General features: G+C 43.7%; 1 long non-coding RNA gene across 2 annotated transcripts in view; it reads left to right on the forward strand.

Annotated features, from left to right (window-relative positions):
• The first annotated feature begins 228 nt into the window (after positions 1-228).
• LOC131513828 (uncharacterized) overlaps positions 229-15586 on the forward strand; it is a 70058-nt gene continuing 54700 nt past the window's right edge. For both annotated transcript variants that reach the window (XR_009262813.1, XR_009262814.1), the window contains exon 1: positions 229-598. This is a non-coding gene — a long non-coding RNA (uncharacterized LOC131513828). The remainder of the gene's footprint in view (positions 599-15586) is intronic.

Genomic DNA, 15586 nt, shown 5'->3' on the forward strand with positions numbered 1-15586 from the left:
CTTGATTTGGGCTCAGGTCATGATCTCACGGCTTGTGGGTTCGAGGCTCACGTTGGGCTCTGAGCTGGCAGTGTGGACAGAGCCTGCTTTGGATTCTCTCTTCTTCTCTGTCTGCCCCTCCTCTGCGTGTACTCTCTCTCTCTCTCAAAATAAATAAACATGAAAAAAAAAAGCATCGGTTCATAATTTTGAATTTGTTTTTCTTTTTCTTTTTTTGGAACCAGATTCATTCACCCAGCCACATTTAACAGCTTCTGCTGCTGTGTGTCAGGCATTCTGCTAGTTGCTGGCATAGAGTGATGGAGAAAGTAAACATAGTGCCTGGTCTCAGGGGCTCCCAGACCAGCAGGGCAGGCTGACAGATACACATTTGCTCACACCTGACTACTACGCAGGGGCAACATGCAGAGGCCCATGAAGGAGGCGTTGGGCTGGAGCTGGGGCTCCGGGTGTGACTTGGCCCCTGCCTTTTGTCCGGACTGGATGACTCAGGGCAGCCAGGCCGGAGAAGCAGAAGGAAGCAAGGAGACTGATGGAGGAAATGCTTCAGAGAAGAGGAAATATGCAGAATGTCCCTTTTTCATCCCACGTGGCTCAGGTAGCTTTCTCTCCTATTATTCTAAGCTCTGCCTTGCTCATTCTGTTCCCCTTCCCTGCAGAGTTTAACCCTGTCTTTATTTTCTGTACTCTCATGCAGGCACAGAAACGTGCATGTGAACACACACACACACACACACACACACACACACACACACACACACACCACTATGGCCTCTGCTCCAGTTTTCGGAACGTCTGTTTCAGGGAGGGAGTGGGCTCACTTGCCTTTCTGATCTCAACTGTTGCTTTCACGGCAGCTGGCCTGCCTAGTGACGTTTTGTTCCTATTGAGACAGTAGAAACCAAATAGAGGCAAGCAAAACATGGAGTTCAAGGAAACAGAAGGAAGGGAGAGAGCTAAGCTGTTTTGCCCTTGTAGATAGGAAACCAAGTGCTTTGCTAACGATTACCTGGGGTAGGGCGGGGCGGGGGCGGGGTGGGGATCTGCCCTGCCTGATGGTTACATTCTATTTTCAAACCGAACAAGTTGGTATAAAAAATGAAACTCTCATAAAAGTTAAAATGGCAAATGTCGATTTCCTTGTTTTCCGGATTTCACAACTCAGGCAGAAGAGGAGTTAAATTGTAGTAGTGCAAGGAAATAGCAGAGCAAAAGTCACTGTGCTGTTTCTTGGAACAATTTCTGCCCAACCAGTTATCATTTCTCAAGCCCTCTGAAAGCGTGCCAAAAGCTGTCTGCATAAGTAGCGACAGGCTGAGCAGCCAGCACTGGGTGTTCTAGTCTTTGGGCGTAATGCTCAGCAGCTTTTACAGTTATCTCTTTAATTGGCCTCTGATTTGCTTTTATTTTAAGCAGTGCCTTTTGGTGGAAAGTGCACTGAACTAGGAGTCAGAATATCTGGGGTCTAGTCTTACCAGGCCATAGCAAACGACTGCCTTTGGGAAGCATCGTATTTTTTACCCATGAGAGAAGAAGCAATTAAAGCAGAGGTCTTTAAGGCTTCTTCCTACCTCCAAGAGCCTTTGTTCTAGGTCAGGGGTTGGCAAACGATAGCCCTACTGCCTGTTTGTGTTCTGTCCATAGGCTAAGAGTGGTTCTTCCATTTTTAATGGTTGAATGAAATCAAAAGAAGAATAATATTTTGTGATCTATCAAGATGATCTGACTTCTAATTCAATGTCCATAAATAAAGTCTTATTGGCAATGGGCCTCTTCACTTGTCTATTGTCTACGGCGGCTTTTTTATTGCGGTGGTAGAGCTGAGTGGTTGCAGAGACCGCATGGCCTAAGATGTTTGCTATCTGGTCCTTTACAGAAAAAGTTTGCTGATACCTGTTGACCACAGTGAAACATATATTCTTACTTTCTGCATTCGTGAAAATGATATACCTCAGTGAGTTACTGTAAGAAGTAAATGAGCTAGGGGCACCTGGGTGGCTCAGTTGGTTAAGCATCCAATTTCGACTCAGGTCATTATCTCACAGCTCGTGAGTTCAAGCCCCACATCGGGCTCTGTGCTGACAGCTCAGAGCCTGGAGCCTGCTTCAGATTCTCTGTCTCTGTATCTCTCGATGCCCCTCCCCGGCTCGTGCTCTGTCTCTCTCTCTCTCAAAAATAAATAAACATTAAAAAAATTTAAAAAAGGAAGTAAATGAGCTAATGATGTGTATTGAAAAAGGATGTCATGTACATAAATACCTCAGCACCTGCGGGTTTCTGGATGGAGAAGGAAGAAACCCTCATTAGTAGTTTGTACAAAAACAAGCTATATTTCTCATTCAGCAGGGTTGAAAATGTATAGGATTGCAGTTGTGTGAAATTATGTGTACATCTGTAAGGGAAAATAACAAGAACTTACTTGCTAGGTTGGTATGATTCTAGACGAAGGGGTGTGTGTGTGTGTGTGTGTGCCTCAATTATTTAAACTACTGCTAAAACTGTTTTCAAATAAATAAGAAAAAGGGGAAAGTATCCAGTCACCTTTACTTTGATATTAATGTTGAAAAAAAAGGTTTTGTTTTTTTTTTTTAATTTCCGGGTGAATGTTGAGCTTTAACAGAAGAGATTTAGTTATCTGTGTGTTCCATACTAAGTTGTCTGTAGGCGGCTCTCTCCTAAACAATTGAAAGATATGAAGAGTTAAATATTGGAAACAATATATTTTTTATTTTTATATGATTTTTTAAAGTTGATTTATTTTGAGAGAGAGAGAGAGAGAGAGAGAGCAGCATGAGCAAGGGAGGGGCAGAGAGAGGAGACAGAGAATCCAAAGCATGCTCTGCACTGTCAGCACACAGAACCTGACATGGGGGCTTGATCTAATGAGCCGTGAGACCATGACCTGAGCCAAAATCAGGAATCTGACACTTAACCAACTTACCCACCGAGGCTACCCAACACTATGATTTTAGAAAAATTACAACAGCCATGATTTATGGGTTTTGTTATAATACTATTAGAATAACCCCTCACCTGTTAAATAGGTCATCTTTTACTTAAGTGTTTAGCAAGAAAAACAAAGTTCTACTTGTTTAAAATTTAACTAACTCAGAAAGCTGAGAGGAAAACCGAACATTTTCAATGGAGATTGGGTCAGTTTCAGGTTTGGCAAAATACACAAAGATCAAAGTCTTTCATGAAAGGTTCAGAGCTTGAGTGTGCCAAAGAATAACCTAGAGATAGTAGAACTTGGATTTCACATCCTATTTTCTAATAGTCACTGTCTAGGGAGCTTCCAGATCCACTCAGTTAATTTCATTTGTCATTGGTATATAAATAGTGATGTCCTTTCTCCACGAAAGTGACCAGCAGTTTGGTTGAACTGGTGGAGTTCTCTGTGGACACAGCCTTACAGTGAGCTGTGTGCAAGCTTCACACAGAAAGTGGGATTGCCCCTCTCTCTTTCCTGAGGTGCAGAATGAAATTTCAGAAGGCTGGGGCACCCAATTCCCTGGGCTGGCAATGCAGCTTCTCTTGGTAGTAGCAGTGGGACCTTGGGCAAGCCACCTAATCCCGCTGAACCATGACTTCTTCATCTTATTTTTTAAATTTCATTTTAAGTGTATTTGTTTATTTTGAGAGAGAGTGAGCAAGCAAGCAGGGGAGGGCAGAGAGTGAGAATCCCAAGCATGAGCCCGCCATGGGGCTTGAACTCATGAACCATGAGATCATGACCCCAGCTGAAACCAGGAATCCAAGGCTTAACTGACTGAACCACCCAGGTGCCCCCACTTCTTCATCTTAAAAGAGGATGATAATAGAAGTCACTTCATAGATTGGTGAATACTAAGAAAATTTGTGGAAAAGGGCTTTCAATGAATGTTAGCCATCGTTATTATCATGGGTGGTCAGGGTAGCTAAAAAGCAAAAATGAATCAAATAGTTGCAGGGGGGAGGTTCAAGCAAATGCCTTTTCATTTTCTGCTAGCCCTGAGTCACGTGATAAATGTAGACTGTCCAGCTCACTGGTTTCTAAAGGATGGAAATGTCTGGCAGAATTTGTTATCAACTTTAAGTCTGTAGAATGCCTTAGGCAGAAGTTCTTTAGCTCTTGATGAGTGATTTTTTTTTTTTTTACATTAATATCCATCCAACAGAATGATGAAGTACATGCCGGCCATTGGATGTGTCAGGAATGGTCAATAAACAATGACAAAGGATCTTTCACATTCTCTCAATAAACACTGCTGCTCCTTCTCACCATCTTCCTTGATAAACACCAGCTGGAGTGAAGCTTTCACCCGAGAGGCAGCTCATTGCCATGATGGAGGATAAAGTCAGTGGCTGCCTGAATTTATCATTGCCCCTCTTTTTTTTTTTAAAGGCATGGTAACTGGTGGGGGCTGCCTGGTTTTGGACCCTGGATTCTAGTGGCTTCCTTCCTCACGTGGCAGACATTAAGTGTGATGACTTATTTATCTTTTTCTTTAACTCTGTCATCCCAGCCTCTTGCTGGGGTGGAGTGAGGAGGAAAGAGACTTCAGGGCAGTTGAGTGTGAGAGTGGCCAATAGGGGAGGGGAGAAAGAGGATTTGAAGAGTGTGTTGTACATAAGGAATGGGCGTTCCCCTCTTTGCTGTTTTCACGAGAAACAACAGAAAGGAACTAAATGTATTTTTGGATGTTGAACTAGTGTTTAATTGAATGCTATACTGGACCAAGATGGGGCCACCACTCTCAGCTCCTAGCTTACTCCCTGTGTCTAGGACAGTGCCTGATGATGGTAAGCACTTAATACATATTCGTTGAATGAAATACCAGCATTCTGGTTCCAGGTATATATCTCATGAATCCAATGCCATAGATCTCCAAATGTATACATTAAAGATAAACATCCTCTAAATCTCCTTTTTATGGAAGGATCCAGTTATTATAACTCTTCTTTTGACATTTCCCTGTCCTCCTCTAGAGGAAGATAGATGTGTGGTAATACCCCATGAACAAGCTATGATATAGAAGGGAAAGTGATCTAATATAGGGGAGAAATGGCCCCAGGTCACAATCATGAGTGGGTGAGGAAAAGAAGAGGCAGAGACACACAGAGGTTGGTCATGTGATTCCTGATATAAGCTTGGGCATAGGGTTGAGGGACATCCTCTTATATTTTGTGCATGTAGGGCAGATGGAAGGGGGCTACTCTCTTACCCTGGACTTTTACTCCTGATTCTGACTCATTCAGTAGAGGAGAGGGGCAGGTGTATGTTTGTGTGTATATGTGTGTGTGTATGTGTGTGTGTGTATGTGTGTGTGTGTTTGTGTGTGTGTGTTTGTGTGTGTGTAGCCTTGAGCCCTGTTTATAAGTTGAGCTTGAGGTCTGTACATGGGTCACAACTGTGCCCTAGTGGGCCCCTTCTCATGAGAGTGGGGGTTGGGAGGGCTTTAAAGGAACCAGTGACTTTGGGAATAGTCATTCATGTAAGAACATAAATCCCACCAGATGATCATCATAAATTCAAACGTATTTAATTGAGTAAACATGTATTGTGCTCCTATCATGTCTCAAGTGCTAGGGCTAAAAAGATGAACAAGAAACAAAATCTATTCCCAGGTGTCCCACAGCTCAGTGAGAGAATATAAAAGTGTAATCAGTATCATAATGAAGTACGCAGAAGGTGCTGTGGGAGGGGGGAGCAATCAATCTTCGGCTGTAAGCTAGAGACAGCAGGCCATTTGAGTTGAGCCATAAAGGATGGTTAGAAGGTTGTCACATGGATGATGTGGGGGAGGGGAAGGAAAGGACATTTTATGCGGAGAGAATAGCAAAGAACCAAAGAGGGGCCATGCAGAAATGCATGATCTTTTGTTGGCACAACAAAAGGGCAGAGATTCTAAAGTGTGTAGTTCTAAGGAGAAAGAAGGTAGAGGAGAAAATGGAAGGATACATCCTATCCCAAGGCCAGTCTGTTGCAGGTTGGGTTTTCCAGATGCTGAGATAGAGTTTGGAAGCATGATGTTTCTTAACCACCAAGGCTAATGAAAGAAGAGGAAACAGGATTGGGCAGAGAGAGAAATTGAATCCCAACATACACTCCACAAAACTTCAGCCACCCCAGTGGGAAGTCCTGTTCACCTCCTAGCTTTGGGCATCACTAGAAGAGTGGACCATTTAATGGCATACTTAGGAAGTCAGTCCCTGCCAGCCCATGTGTCTGCTCAAAGTTCTTAAAGGACCCTAGTTGGGGTAGTGGCATCCAATGAAGGGTTGGCTTTTATTAACTCCTCAGTGATAGTGAACACAGGTCCTACACCTAGACCAAGACCCAATTGTGGCCAAGAGAACCACCTTGAGAAATCTAAAAGCCAATTCATGGCTAAATGTGCTGTAATTATTGACCAGTCGTTGTGGGTTGCTATTAATACCTTGAGGGCAAGCTTTTCTAAGAAGATAGTAGTCAACAGCCACAGACCTCTCGGTTTGGTGGTGAACATATCCTTGAACTCCATGCTTCTTTCCCTCTGTTGAATGATGAGACAGGCTGTCATACTTGACATTGCCAATAACCCTTCAGGAGGTCTGTGAACATCAAATAAAGGGAACACCAGGTTGTGTTCCAGCTCCAGTATGAGCTGGAATAATGAAAAAATATGGCTGAGGGCTCTTTGTTTTGTAGGCTGGGTAAGGCTAGAGAATGGCAGGGAGAGTGGAACAGAGTTGTGGCCCATTTGTCTTATTACTTGGTCCTCCAAAGACTCATCCTTGTCTTTTTAAAAAAAAAATATTTGAGAGAGAGAGAGAGAGAGAGAGAGAGAGAGAGAGAGAGAGAAAACATGAGCAGGGGAGGGGCAGAGAGAGAGAAACATAGAATCTGAAGCAGGCTTCAGGCTCTGAGCTGTCAGCACAGAGCCCAACGCAAGCTTGAACTCTTGCACCGCGAGATCGTGACCTGAGACGATGTCCGACGCTTAACCAACTGAGCCACCCAGGCACCCTGACTCATCCTTGTTTTTAACACCACTCTGCCTTCGTTTAAATCCTGGTGCAGGCACTTCTAGCTGTGTGACTCTGATCAAGTTACTTAACTTCTCTGTGCTGCAATTTCTTCATACATAAAATGGCAACAATAAAGACAATAATTACATAGGGTCATGGAAATTGTTATGAAGATTAAATGCCTTGATGAGGCTGAAGAGCTTAGAACAATGTCTAATGTATAGTAAGTGTTCTGTAAGAGTTAGCTCTTACTATGATTATTGAAAGCCACTTAAAATCTATAACCCCAAACATTTGAGACCCTGGAGACCTTTGAAAAAGAAGAAGAAAAGAGGAAAACAATGTGGAGATGGGCATGACACTTCCTTCCTTCACTTACTTAACTAATATTTTGGCAATAAATATCCAGTGCCAGGTAACTATGTGAAGACATGGGGTAGCCTAAAGAAAGAAGACACAGTTTCTGCTCCTGAGGACTCACAGTTTAGCTGGGGTGGAGTGGGGGAGGCTTATACACTTAAGTAAAATATCAGAATATGACGTCCTATGTGCTTGATTAGAGGTATAGAGAGATGGCTATGGGAAGCGGCCAAGGCTTTGGAGAAGGAATGTCATGGGGTGAGGAGGAACTCAGTGGGTGCAGGTGCCACGGGAGGAGGATTTTGCTGGTGGAGGTCGGAGCAGAATAAAAGTGAGAAGGTGTGGAGGGGCTCAATGCTCCATGCAGGGAGAGCTGAGCGCAGCCATTGCAGGGAGAGGTGCAGGCTGATGACGGGGCAGGTGAGCCGATGCCAGGCTGCCAACGGTCTTGAACCACCCAGCTGGGGGTTTGAACTTCACTCTGACAGCCGAGTGCAGGGGTGAGATGTGATCAGAATCTGTGTCTCAGAAGTCTTGTCTGGCTTCACAGCCATCCAGAGTCCCTTATACTTCCTCCTGAGATCCTTGGTGCTTAGAGTGAGCTTTGGGGACCAGCAGGGCCCGTCAGCCATGCAGAATCTCAAGTCTTCCTCAGACCGACCCCCCTCTAAACTCACCAGACCATTACAGTCTGGGCTACACTGTGTATTTGGGTTCAGAGAGTTTGCCTTACAAATGTTGCTTTCTCCCTCATTCTGTTGCTGGAAGGCTGAGCTCCATGAGCAGCAAGAAGCTGGGGTTTTGGGGCTGAGGACTGCTCAGGTAAGGTGTCCTCTGGAAGGCTGTGGTTCCTATATCGCTGCCGGGGCTCCTCATCCGTGTCTGTCTCGTATGGCTTTTCTCAGTCAGAGTGTTTGCACTCAGCAGCAGGGACACAGACATGTTTCAAGACGTTTCTGCTCATCAAGGGCTTAAAAATTGTCATTATCAGATTTTCATGTCCAGCCCTTGAAAGTAATAATCTGTTCCCATAGTTGTCTGCCCTGTCAGGCTTTCTCCTCCATTACATTAACAGCCCCATTTGTGATATTTATTTTCCAAGTTTCTCTACCCTTCTAGAAGTTTCCAAAGTTGCCTCTGGGTCTCTCTCTCTCTCTCTTTTTTTTTTTTTTTTTGCAGAATAGGGTGTTTTTTCAAACATTATTTAATCTACCAGCATCCCTTCAGTGGTAAGCACCATGAGAAGGAAGCCTTCCTCCTTTTCCAGGATGTATTAACCTCAAAGAAATAAGAATGTGGATCTGGGGAGAAGGAACAGCCACATCCCAATATCTAGGTGCTGCCTGTCACCGGCTCATACCCAAAGGCAAATGCATATGAGTTGGATGCTGTATTGCCCCAAGTAGATGAGCCTCTATTCATCAAAGACTTTCTTTGAAAGCTTAAAGTATATCTTTTCAGTGCTGCTCCCTATTTTTCTCAAGCTACTGTAGGGTTGGTATGCTAGTTCAAAGTACAGGAAAAGCCAGGGAAATTGTGAGAGAATTCTTTTTTGCCTTTCAACCTCATGTGGTTACTGGAAAAAAAAAAAATCCGCAGACCTGCCTGGATGTATCTTACCGAATCAACTCTGGGAGCAGATAGCCCATAGCAGAACAGCTGAATTGGACATTCTGTTCTCACAGAATGAATGGTCTGCTGAGCAGTTAATCAGCTCTTCATTCCAACTCAGGCAAGAGAAAGAGACGAAGGAAGCTGGTGGGGAAGAACAGAACTTCACCTTGTGTATCAAGAGTAACTCTGAAAGGGATACTATTAGAATCTATTCCAACAAAGACATCCTACCAGATCCGAAGACGTGAAAACAAACAGAAAAGGATTCGAGTCCTGTCATATAGCACAGTGGTCAGACCAAGTTTGCTCAGCCTTGGCCCTATTAACATGCTGGGTTGGATAGTCTTCTGTGCAGGGCTGTCCTGTGCTTCATAGGGTGTTCAGCAGCATCCCTGGACACATTCCCTTGGTCGTAACAAGCAAAAAGTATCTCCAGACATTGCCACATGTCCCCTGGGGTTAACAACACTCCTGGCCAAGAAAAACTAGGCTAAAGAAAGGGCTAACTGGATTCATGACCCAACTCTGCCACCTACTAGCTCCATGATCTTGGATAAGTCTCTTAGTCTCTTGAGCTCAATTTCCTCATCTGTAAAAATGGGGCTACCTCACAGGATTACTATAGGATTAGGCACTTAAATATGCATAATCTAGCACATAGTACATGTTCAATAAACATCAACTATTTTTGTGATGATAATCACGTCCTCTCACCTGAGGTAAAATACTGTAACCTGTAAACTGGAACGACTCATGGATAAGAAGATTAAGGACAAAGACCACATCTTAGATTATCACATGGGGACAAGGTCTGCTGTAGTGGACAAAAGCACTGGTTCGCCCTACATTTGTGTTCGGCTAAAAGAAAAGCACTACACACATCGGATTAGCAGGGAAGCTCTGGAAATTCTGAAGGACTCAAACAGTGTTAATAGGGGTGCCGGATTTAACCTTGGAAATCTGGAAAACAACAGGGCACAGTGTAAACAGAGTAAAAAAAGAACAGAGGGCCTTTTAGAAGAGCTGTAAGGCTTAACCAAAATCCTTCCCCCTCCCTGTGCAACACCCACTGTCTCACTTAAGTGCCTCCCTTAGAAAAGTCCTTTGAGGTCTGAAGTAACCAGCAGTCCTTGCTGAGGAACATGGCAACTTCGCCTTCCACTGTAAGTTGCTCATGGTTCCTGAAGCCCGAAGCTGAAGCATCTGGTGTTCTCTGAGATGCTGAACCAACTCTAAGCAGAGCCTGGGGCTGGGGGTGCAGGACGGGGAGTCCCAAAGAATGGAGTTAAAATTGACTGAAAGGCCATTGCTTTTGATGGATTTTATGATGGATGCATAAAATCAAGCAAGATGTGAACTTTAAATTGATTGCAACATGTTACCTTATCACTGTGTTCCCTGATTAATTTCTGGTCTGATCTTATCTTGTATTTCCCAAGATGCTTCTGAAGGCTTTCATGTCCAGCTTAAATCACACTTTTCTTTTCTCCTGCCAGTATTCCATGTTCCCAGGGTGCTAGTAGATGGGGAAGCATTTTCTATAGGACAAGTTAGTGCTTTTGGGGGCCTCTCCCTTGCCTATAGCAAATTTCTCAGGGTGTGAAAGAAAAATCAGACTCCATGGAGTTCTTTTTGCTTTTTTTGGTATATCTTTAATCTGCAATCATTTCAAGGCCTTGGTTTATTTTTATATGTTACTCATCCACTTTTTTGCTTTATATTTCATTTTATCCTGTATTTAAATCTTCAAATTTCAATATCACCTTGAGTGTTATCAGGGTTATTCCTCATGCCAAAAGCTCAGAAATACTGGTGTATTTATGTAGGTTTATCTGCTCTTTTTTTTTTTCCTTGAGGTACTGTTATTAGTCAGAATCCTGGTAGAAAGAAGGTGGCTGAGTTGAAAAGAACATTAATGAAGCTCTTTGGGCAGAGTTAAAGGAAACAACTCCGGATGGCAAGGCACCTGGGAACCAGGAACAGCAAGGACCTGTGACCTCCCTGAAGCCTGAGGGGCCATGAGGGGTGGGGATAGGGTTGTCCGAGCCTGATAAGAAATGTACTGGAAGGGGCTCTCACAGGACGATAGCCACGTGGGAATACAACCACCAATAGCCCTTTGGAGAGACATGAAGGAAGCAGAGAGAATAAACACTCCAACAGAGAGAATAAACACTCCAACTGTCTTTTCTCCCACTTTTTGGTTTCCTAGTGGTGCCTCTGATTGGCCAATCTGGATAACCCAGTCCACAGAGATTCGCGTCCCTGACACAGAGAAGGGTAGTGAATAGATCTGGATTGAGGTGGGAATAAAGCACAAACAATAACCAACATCAACTTCTTCTTCACTTTTGGCTGTTGAAATTCTCATTAGGGTATCAATAGATGAGCAACTCTCAGTAGATTATCAATGGTGATGAGTACACATGAATGCATGCCAATTCTATTCTTGTTATGATGAAATCAATTTTTGCTCTTCCTAGAGATACGTATATAGTTTTGTTTGTTTTAGGAAGCTTCTCTTTCTCCTGCTTGATCAGTCTGGTGTCCCTGTACAGAGTGGACAACTGTCTTTAAAAACCTAAATGCCCACACAAAGAATATATTGGAAATGTTAATTCTCAGCCCCCACATGACATCTACTGAACCAGAAACCTGGTGGGGAGGGTGCCCACTGATTTATGTTAACAAGCCCTCCAGGGAGTCTGACGCATGCTCGCGTTTGAGAAGCATGGGGCAAGATGTTGTGCAGAACATCTCTGATACTTCTCTCACACCACACCTTTTTGTTCTGGGTGTTGCTGTGGCAACCAGCAGTGCATAGGTATAGCCTGACCACACCTCGCTTCAGCTGCACCACATATATCTTCTCTGCCTCTGGGCTTCTCTTCCACTGTGGTGTGGTATAACTGGGGGGAGCATGCTCAACTCTTCCTAGGCATGTGCAAACCTGGAAATGCTAAAGTGTTCATTAATAGTCCTGGGGAAGCCTTGTGGACCAATGGAGGTTGGGAGCCAGTAGATATATATCTCTCCCATGGTCCTGGGGTGAAGGCGCATTCGACATGGCTCCTCAGTAGTTTCCAGTGGAACTGAGCTCCATTTGCCCAAAGTACTAACAAGCTCAGTAATACTCCTTTGGATTGGCTTTCTGTCTTCCCAATCACTTTCTAAAATTAACCACTACATGCAAACCCTTGTCTCATGCTCTGCTTCTTGGAGGAGTCCAAGCTGAGACAAATCTTCTTTCCTCATCCTTTAGCAATATTTTACTCAATAGTGCTTATTTTTACCATCCTAGCAGTGGCTATAATCTCTCTGGCAATATGGTTCCATAGTTCTCTGTCTCCCCAGTAGGTTAGTATTCTTGAGGTCAGGGACCTTATTCAAGGAATTAATACTCTTCATTCAAGGAATACTCCCCACCCACCCTTGTCCTGGCAGGTTTTTGTATAGTGCTGAGCACAATAAGTGTTGAATTTAACAGACTGTCAGCCATGTCTGATGACTTGTAAAGTCACATTGTAATATTCTCAGTGTGTCTGACTTTGGATACTGTTCTCCTTTATTGTTACAATCTTGAAGTTATGGTCTTTCTCTTTGAGCTATTTTCAATCAAGTTGTTGCTCAAAAATGAGGTTGGATTGCTTGTGGATTCAGTACAGCCAGGCCCCACTTCATGGACATTGAGCTGTGAAGTTGTAGAAGGTCCTATGTTCAGGGGTGCCTGGGTGGCTCAGTCGGTTAAGCGTCTGACTTCAGCTCAGGTCATGATCTCGCGGTCCATGAGTTTGAGCCCCGCGTCAGGCTCTGGGCTGATGGCTCAGAGCCTGGAGCCTGCTTCTGATTCTGTGTCTCCCTCTCTCTCTGCCCCTCCCCCGTTCATGCTCTCTCTCTGTCTCAAAAATAAATAAACGTTAAAAAAAAATTAAAAAAAAAAAAAAGAAGGTCCTATGTTCAGAAGCGTCCCACCCTTGGATAATGCTTGGCTCTTGCTAGTTGGAACAACTTCTTCTCCTCCTCCTCCTCCTCCTCCTCCTCCTTCTTCAATGTTTACTTATTTTTGAAAGAGAGAGAACACGTAAGGAGGGGAGGGGAAGAGAGAGAGGGAGACACAGAATCTGAAGCAGGCTTCAGGCTCTGAGCTGTCAACACAGAGCTTGATGTGGGGCTGGAACTTACAAACCATGAGATCATGATCTGAGCTGAAGTTGGTCACTGAACCGACTGAGCCACCCAGGCGCCCTGCCATCTTGATCTTCTTAATAATTTTATCTTTGTGGTTGTGTTTTGTGAGTGAAGTTCAAAGGACGTTGGAATATACATGTGAGCAGAGGAGATAGACATAACATATGCATCTATCCTTCCCTACTCCCCAGTGTAGTTTTTCATGATGTTCCATGAGCACAGAGTCCCAAGCCGAACCACACGCAGGAAGCCAGCAACACTTAAAATGAATACTAGGCAAGTGTGTAATGTTCATGACTGAGTAATCTGAGAAGGGGAAGGTAAGTAAGGAAGGAAGTGGGGAGAGAGGGTAAGAGGCCATGCTTTCCAGGTGGAACCAGAACATGCTTCCAAAGAAAGAAGGCAACGGTGTTCCAAGAAACACTGGAGACCAGGGAACCCTATCATATCCTTTCTCGCTCATTTTACTTCCCTGTATTAGCTCACCACTTCTTCTGAAAATGATGATATAGAAGAATAGGAAAAGGTAAGGTAACTCCATTCTTTTCTTTTGGTCTTCCTTACCTATCAATAAGCTGAAGAAAGAAAGTGTTGGTAGAATGGGCATATAACAAGAGGTGCAATAAACACAGTTTGGTTAATTTTGTTCAGTGTCTCCATTGTTCTGATAAGAATAAAATGGATATATGAGCTATAAAATTCCAGTTGTTTAATTTCAGTGATTCTGCATATCAGCTGAATGCTGTTATGTTCGCACGTAAAATGATCATTGTATGAGATAAAGATGAATGGGAAGATTTAAATATATTCACATGTGAAAAGAAATATTCATAAAAAAGAAAAATAAAAAATACATTAAAATTTGTGTATAATGAGCCACACTGTATGTGTGTGTCTCAAGCATGTAAAATAAAATGCTTTAATAAATAAGAAATAATAAGACTAAGGTGAGCTGCTTCTATTCCCAGTTAGAATGTGCCAGGCTTTGGGAATAAAAAGATAAAAGCCATCGTCCTTGCCCAAGGACTTCACAGATTAGCAGGGGATTCAGACAATCAACTCAACAATCAGAGAAGAGGGTGGTGAGAGCTCTGAACATCTAGCTGCTTGGGGATCAGGAGCAAAGACGGCAGGCATGTCAGTGGGGGTCTGGATGCTGGCTCACGTAGCCCTGGTCACTGGTCACACACACACTCTAGCACGGCGCTTGGCACACAGTAGGCACGCAATCATCAGAGGAATGAATCTGATTCAGGGTAGCTTTCTGGAGGAGGTGATTTTTTTTTATGTTTTAATTTTATTTTTGAGAGGGGGAGAGAGAGAGAGAGAGAAGGAGAGACATTGCACGAGTGGGGGAGGGGCAGAGAGAGAGGGAGACACAGGATCTGAAGCAGGTTCCAGGCTCTGAGCTATTAGCACAGACCCCGACGTGGGGCTTGAACTCATGGACTGCAAGATCAGGACCTGAGCTGAAGTTGGCGCTCAACCAACTGAGCCACCCAGGCGCCTCTGGAGGAGGTGACTTCTTAACTGGAAGTTCAGTACCCTGAGCTTGCGGACACCCCAGTTGCTCCATTAACCTCCAAACATCATGTGAGTGATGAATATTTCTTTTCACGTGCAAATATATTATAAGTTGTGGTTGAAGTTACTGAAGAGAAGCCTAGGTGAAACGGTATTTCCAAGAGTCCCTTCTAGGATGATGACCTTTGTGTCCAACGTCAGGAGGGAAAGGAAACATTGGGGCTCTCATTCCTGCCTTAGGTGTTATTCTTAATTACAAGGACAGGGTTTAATTTTGCATTATACATTTTATGGTTAAGAATTAGAGAAGTCTTTGTGTATTCCTTATCCAGATGCAATGCTTTCATTTCATAAATCCATCCATATAACCTATTCTTTTTGCCTATGTACTTCATATTTCTTTGCAAGACACTCAACAGCCTTCATCCCTGAGAGAAAGAGTTGTTCCACAAGGCCCTCCTCAGGCAGCCCCAGAACCTCCGGAAGGTGACATGTGGCAATAACCATCATCCACAGAGCTTCTGAAGCATCTCACCTGCCCAACCTTATGGCTCTTCTGCTTGGTGTCACCGTTGTTCATGTATTAATTAGGCCAGGAGTTTCTTGAGAGTGGCTTTGTGTCTAAGTCACTCCTGGAATCCAGTACAATGTCTGGTCCATAGAAGGAGCACAAAAAAATGGGGTTGGTTGAATGAATGACCTAATATCATCTGACTGCTCCCAAGCTTCTTTAACTATGGTCTTAGGTGTCTCACCTCTTTATCTTATTTATCACTCTTTTCCTGACACTTTTTAAATATAGAACACACACACATTTGCACAGGCTCACCTCCCTCCCTCCATATACACACACTAGCTTTGGAAATGCACAGTGAACTTGACTGAAAGATTTTGTCAGGGCACTTACACT

The sequence above is a fragment of the Neofelis nebulosa genome, chromosome 6 (assembly GCF_028018385.1).
Source record: "Neofelis nebulosa isolate mNeoNeb1 chromosome 6, mNeoNeb1.pri, whole genome shotgun sequence".
NCBI lineage: Eukaryota > Metazoa > Chordata > Mammalia > Carnivora > Felidae > Neofelis > Neofelis nebulosa.